We start from the raw sequence: 6,511 nt of genomic DNA, 5'->3' as shown, positions 1-6,511 counted from the left end.
CCTAACCTGTTTATGCATGGGTGTGTATGATATGCGCGGTTCCTCATGTTCATAATAGGAGTAGTTTTACTTATTGTTTCTCAAATGTTTTAACGTGTTCGAAGAATACATACTTCCACTTTAGTTAGTCAGAACCTTTTTTTCAAACAATTTCCCGTTCGGTTCCAGAATGGTTGGAGTCCGCAGCCCAAGTCTGGCAGCCTGAAACCAAGTTGGTTTGTTGAGTCGCCCGTGGCCCTCTTTCGGCAAAACATAATTATAGCAAATCGGCTCATGGTGGGGCGGGGAGGTAGCTTCAGATATTTGCCTCTGAAGAATTGTGTTTCAAGAATCGAAAGCAACATTTTTTTATATACTAGAGTCAGTGTACATGCTTCGTATGTAGCACGCGGGAAGTAGGGCCGCGCGGGCGTGGGTGCAGCAACGTGTGGGAGGTGGGTCCATGCAGGAGAGGGTGCGAGAGCGTGCGCGGCAGGTGGCCCACGCAAAAGCATGCAGCAACGCGTGGGAGCGCAGGCGTGAGACGTGGGTCTACACGAGGGAGCCGAGCGGAACACATATGTCAAAAATACCAGAAGCGAAACATATACGAGTGAAACATAAACCCCTATACGATTTTTAAATAGTAAAGATATCAGAGGACCCCTCTAGTAATTATTAGAATTTAGTTCCAACTAAGATGCATGGGTTACGTAGGCTGTACGGAAAAGTACTTAAGGAGCAAGGTATTCTTTATCACAGAGAAAATAAGATCTATTTGGATTATAATTATATTTGTCTCGTCTAAAGTTAGTTAAGTGTAATTTACCATAAAATATAGATAATAAATTCTTAGCCATAAGTGTGGTAAAATTAGTTAAAAAATTAAGTATATAACATGAGAGTCAGCGAACTAATGAAGTGTGGCTATCATAACTATAACCATCAATTAAATAGTTATCATAAAAATTTATGATGTAACTAAATTTAAACATAACAAGATTAAACTCAAACCAAACCCACCTTTTAAGTTTTGCTTGAGACTGCCATGTTACAAACACCCTTAGATCATCTCTAACTATATTCTCTTCATTTCGTTCCTTTTCTGATTTCTTTCTCTGTTCTCATTTTCTTTATTTTCTCTCATCTCCAACAACTTCCTTTTAAGAGAATCGCGAAAGGAAAAGAAAGAGAATCCCATTCTAAAGAGTCTTAGAAATCTCTTCATAACATAAACTGTGAAAATCGTTGAACGTTAAAGAAAATAAAAATTACTTTAGGATAAGATTTTTATCTAAAAAGACCGTTGACCATAGTGTTAGACCTGAGAATACACCCACCACAGCAAACGCCTGCAGCGAACAGGCCAGTCACGTGTGTTGCTGATTCCTGACCATTGGCAACTGTTACTCATCACATCGGTAATGCCATCTAGACGTGTGTAAGTTTTTCTAGTCTTTTTATCTAGATGTGTTAATAGAATTGAAGACAAAACTTTTTTTAAAATTAGTCTAATAAAATAGGCATAGGCCATATGTCCTAACAGAGACAGCCTAGCTTACACCCATAACGCCCGAAACGACATGAAACTCTCTCCACAATTTGTCCCCTCAGGTAGTGCATAGAAGCAAGCCCGGCGGCCGCACGTCGCCATCCGCAGCCGCCCTTGCTTGCCGTACTTGAGGCCGAAGGTCCGCACGTAGAGCAGCAGGCGAGGCGGTCCCTGCAGCCTCTTCCACTGCTCCTTGGTGAGCTCTTTCTCGGTGACGCACTCGAGGACGCAGAACGTGCTGTTGCCCATGTACACGAGCGTGCCGCCCCTGTGCCGCCTGCCTTTCCTGCGAAAGAGCTTGTCCCTCCCGAGCTTCCACGCCGGCGCCTGCTGCAGCTTGTCGACGTCTTCTTCGCCGGTGGCAGGCGGCAGGACGTCGCAGGAGCAAACGCGTCCCTTGCGGTCACACTCGTTGTGGAGCCCGACCCACGCGTCCAGCTCGACGTCGTAACGGACCTGTCCGTGGAAGGGCAGCGTCCAGTAGCCCCGGAAAGTCCACTTGATCGAGCGCCTCGGTGTGTCGAAAGAGAAGGTGGCCCCGGCCTCATTCTCCCATCCCCGAGGCCGGGCCAAAGGGGGTCAATTAGGTAGTTGTGATTCACTAAGAAAAAGACGGTGCGCCCATCAGGGTGCACCGCATAGCAGGCGACGTAGAGCGGGTCGAACGGTGGCTGCGAAGGCACGCTGCTCCAGGACCAGCACCTGCTGCCGCCGCCGCTCGAAGGGGAGCCGAAGCGCATCACCTCAAAGTTGCACTGGTCACCGGTCACCGCCGTCGTCCGCCTTCTCGTCCATGCTGTATGTAGAGCCTGTCGCCGACGGCCACGAAGGCGCTGCAACAATGTTGCTGCTCGTTTGCTTGCGGCAGAGGGCTGGCGGGTATCAACATGATCCTAGTGTACAGGGCAAGGCCAGCGCGCCCGGGCGAGGGGTGCATGGCGAAGATCTTGGTGCCGTGGGCCACGAAGAGCATGGCGCTGTGGCGCTCGGCTTCCACGCGGAGCAGCGGAGGGTCGGGCAGCGGCCGTGCGCGCGAGTCGAGATCGTCGGTGTCGTCGGGGTCCAAGTCGCCCACGTCGATCTTGTGGACGCTGTACCCATCCTCCGAGTCATCCAGCACCAAGTACAAATGCTGCTGCTGCCGCGGCGGCGGCATCGACATGTCTGCCACGTACGTTACGTACGCAGTGGCGGCTTTCTGGGCAAAAATACGATTTTGTACAATATACGTGATAGTATTTACTGAAATGGATAACTATTTTCTGTATTTACAAATTTAGCATATGTATTCGACGCACGGTGTTCGAAAAACGAATTTTCGAAGTACGGTGTACCGAAAAAGTCATTTTCGGCACACCCATGTACCGAATACTGTATTCGGCACACGGTGTGCCGAAAATGACCTGTATTCGGCACACCGTGTGCCGAATACAGGCAAAAGCGTATTTCGGCACACGGTGTGCCGAATACCAACTGTATTCGGCACACCGTGTGCCGAAATACGCTTTTGCGTCACGTCGCGTCGCATCGCGGTTTACTTTTTCTTTCTTTTTTCGCTTTTCCTTTTTTCCTTTTCCTTTTCCTTTTCGCTTTTTCATTTGTCTTCCCGCATGGTTTATCTGGTGGCCGGGTTGTTTGCATGCGGGCAGCCCTGGTATAAATGGTAGCGCAGCTGCCATTATCTCCAAACGCAGCAGCTGCGAGCAGAGCAGAGCACGACGACGAGCAGAGAAGCAGGTTAGCGCGAGCGCGAGCAGTCGAGCACGAGGAGCTGCGGTGCAGCAGGACAACCTTCCTTAGTAGTAAGTACATAGATTATGTATGTATGTAATATTTAGTTGTGTAGATGTAATTAGAGGATTAGAATATTTATTAAGTTGATAAAATATAGTAGGTATAATATTTGCATATTTTATGATGTCGTAACAGAATCAGCTAGTTATTTGGATCCTAGATTATGTATGTACTTATATTTAGATTAGAAAATATAATTATAGCATGTAAATATTAAGTTGCTAAAATAGAGTAGGTGTAATATTTGCATATTGTATGATCTCGTAATAGACGGTACTATAGTGTAATAGTAATCGTAATATTTAGATTAGAAAATATAATTAGAGCAAGTAGAGTATTTATTCCGTACGAATACATTGGATAAATGATATTAAGTTGGTAAAATAGAGTAGGTATAATATTTGTATATTGTATGATCTCGCAACAGAAGCAACTATAGTGTAATATTAATCGTAATACTTAGATTAGAAAATGTAATTAGAGCAAGTATAGTATTTATTCTGTTCGAATACATTGGATAAATGATATTAAGTTGGTAAAATAGAGTAGGTACAATATTTGCATATTGTATGATCTCGCAACTATAGTGTAATATTAATCGTAATATTTAGATTAGAAAATGTAATTAGAGCAAGTATAGTATTTATTCCGTGCTAATACATTGGCTAAAATAGAGTAGGTATGTAACATACATCTAATTAGTTATTTGGCCATTTACGTTTGTTTAGCAGAGACGTTATGACTATCCATATTTATTATGGAGAACGTCTCGCTGTTTTGTATGGGAGACTCGTGTCCATTCAGAACTGCCAGCACGTAGAGAGTACGGTTGAGCTACCAATTGATCTAGAAGGCTTACAAACACATGTTATGAGCCTTTTGCGTCTAAACCAGCAGTCCTATAATGTTATCCTAGAAGGTGTCAGGCCACGGCCTGTATCAAACAGCTCGCTCATTGTCCATACGTTGTTCGATTTGAGAAGGAACAACGCATGTGCCTTGTACTCACGCAAGGCATTAGAGGAGAACTTTGAAATAGGAGTGTACGTAAATATATTATCACGACCGGTGCATGGTGAAGAGGTGCCTACCGTGGAAGGATCAGACCATAATGTGATGCATGATGAGGCGGGAGGGAATGTTGGGGAGGGCACTTCGGGTACGGATGGACCCGAAGTGGACCATGGTGAGGTAGATGCACGATGCATGGATGATAAAGCCGGTGGTAGTGGCGACGAAGAAGGTGCTGACAACGATGACCTGGTGCCGGCGATCCAGTACTTTTATGGTGCTAGGCTGCTAAATTATACCATCGTTGAGTATAACACCCTATCTAATTGGGGATACCAGAATAGCGACATCCAGGTGGGGCAACAGTTTCGGAACAGGGAAGAGGTCATCCACTTTATCAGCAACTATGCTGTAATCACAAGGGACTACAAGTGTGCCCCATCTAACCATACGAGTATGAGGTCAGGTGTACCAAGCACCCGATGAGCCCATAAGCCAAAGCACAAGAACTATTTTGTGCTGAGTAGACACACCCCACATACATGCAGCGAAGAGGCTGTTAGGAATGTGAGCCACACGGTTGATGCGAGGTCAATAGCCCAACTACTCATCACCCTTGTTGGCACAAACATATATTTTTCACCAAAATCCATTATGGAGGAGGTGCATACTAAGACGGGTATGCTGATCAATTACATTGGTGATGACCTCGTGAGTTGAAGCCACCGTGTCCTCTGGATGTAGAGTTGGTAGATGACTGAAATTGCCCTCAAACGCCAAGCCCCTGAGGAAGCTCAAGGTGTGTTTCATAGGAGAGCATATGAGCATATAGATCACTTAGAGAGATGTGGTCTGTCCTGCCAATGACGGAGGATACAAGCGGGTTGTAGTCCATATTTAACCCTGCAAGAATATAAGAAACCATCTCCTCATTGTCAAGCTCCTTCCCTGCAGTAGCAAGCTCATCACCAAGGCCCTTCTTTTTGTTGAAGTAGACTGTAGTTGACATTGATCCCTTCTGGGTGGTGGCAAGGGTGATCCTGAGATTGGTCACCCGAGCGTGAGATTGAGAAGAAAACATGCCCTCTATTACAGTCCACACTTCGGCTGTAGTTGTCATCATGGCAACCTGCACAAGAACCTCCTTTGACAAAGAGTTCAGCAGGTAGCCAAGAACTTGTTGATCTTGGACGATCCATTGGATATATGTCGGATTGGTCACCATCTGGACATCCTTGCCGATGGTCTTGTCATCCACTGTGCCTTCTATATCGACGATGATGGTCTTCTCAGGCGCAACAACCGACCCATCAAGGAAGCCAGTCAGAGGAGCACCATGGAGGGCTGGTATGACATTTGCCCTCCATAGGAGATAGTTCTCCTGAGTTAATTTCTCAGAGACGGGAAGACCATGAGGAGTAGATGTAGATGAGGAAGGAGATGTCATGGTAGTTGGATCTGTTTTTGTGGAAGAGATGCTTTGATTATCATGAAAGAACTTTAGGAAGTGTTTCAACCCTTCTCAGGGCCACGTGTGTTTATTTATACAGCTAGAAACAACCCCTAGCATGGCAATTACAATTTGTTTTCATCACGTGAGATCTCTTTCTATCTATACATGAATACATATCATTCTACAAGAGATCTCAGGATCAATTGACAAATACATGAAAAATATTTCCTATCTAACACTCCTGTCTCTCTATCTCGATTGCCTCTGTTTCTTTTGCACTCACCGACCGAGCATGGAGGTTGAGACAGGCTTGATTATATAAGGCCCAGAGGCCAGAGACCCCAGCCCACGTATGAGTTGCCGTCGTCGGACTCCAAATCGTATCCGACTTGCGGTTTGGGGTGGAATTTTTATTTTTTTGGTGTTTTTCGAAAACAGTTTTTACAAATAGACTCTTTTCGCGGCACTATAAGTAGTGGCGCCGTAGGTTCATTTCATGATGTCATCATTCTTGGTGCCATATTTAGTATGCACAACATTACAGGTCTGGTGTTCCCAGAATGTTTGGGCACGTGGCCAATGCACGACGCCATGCCCTCCGACACCGTGATATTAAACTATGGTGTTGTAGGTGTAACACCCTGAGTTTTAGCATTTTAGAAAATAGAAAAATTCACTCCAAATTAAAACTTTTTTGAACTATTAAGCCAGTATAAAATCGA

General features: G+C 45.2%; 1 non-coding gene across 1 annotated transcript; it reads right to left on the bottom strand.

Moving 5' to 3' along the window:
* Window positions 1–5,140: 5,140 nt before the first annotated feature.
* On the bottom strand, window positions 5,141–5,279 carry LOC133910356 (small nucleolar RNA Z247). The gene has a single exon (XR_009908525.1). It is a non-coding gene; the product is annotated as a small nucleolar RNA Z247 (small nucleolar RNA).
* Between the last annotated feature and the right edge of the window lie 1,232 nt (window positions 5,280–6,511).

The sequence above is a fragment of the Phragmites australis genome, chromosome 2 (genome assembly GCF_958298935.1).
Source record: "Phragmites australis chromosome 2, lpPhrAust1.1, whole genome shotgun sequence".
NCBI lineage: Eukaryota > Viridiplantae > Streptophyta > Magnoliopsida > Poales > Poaceae > Phragmites > Phragmites australis.
The sequence above is the reverse complement of the archived record's forward strand: the minus strand, read 5'-3'. Positions and strand labels throughout refer to the sequence as shown.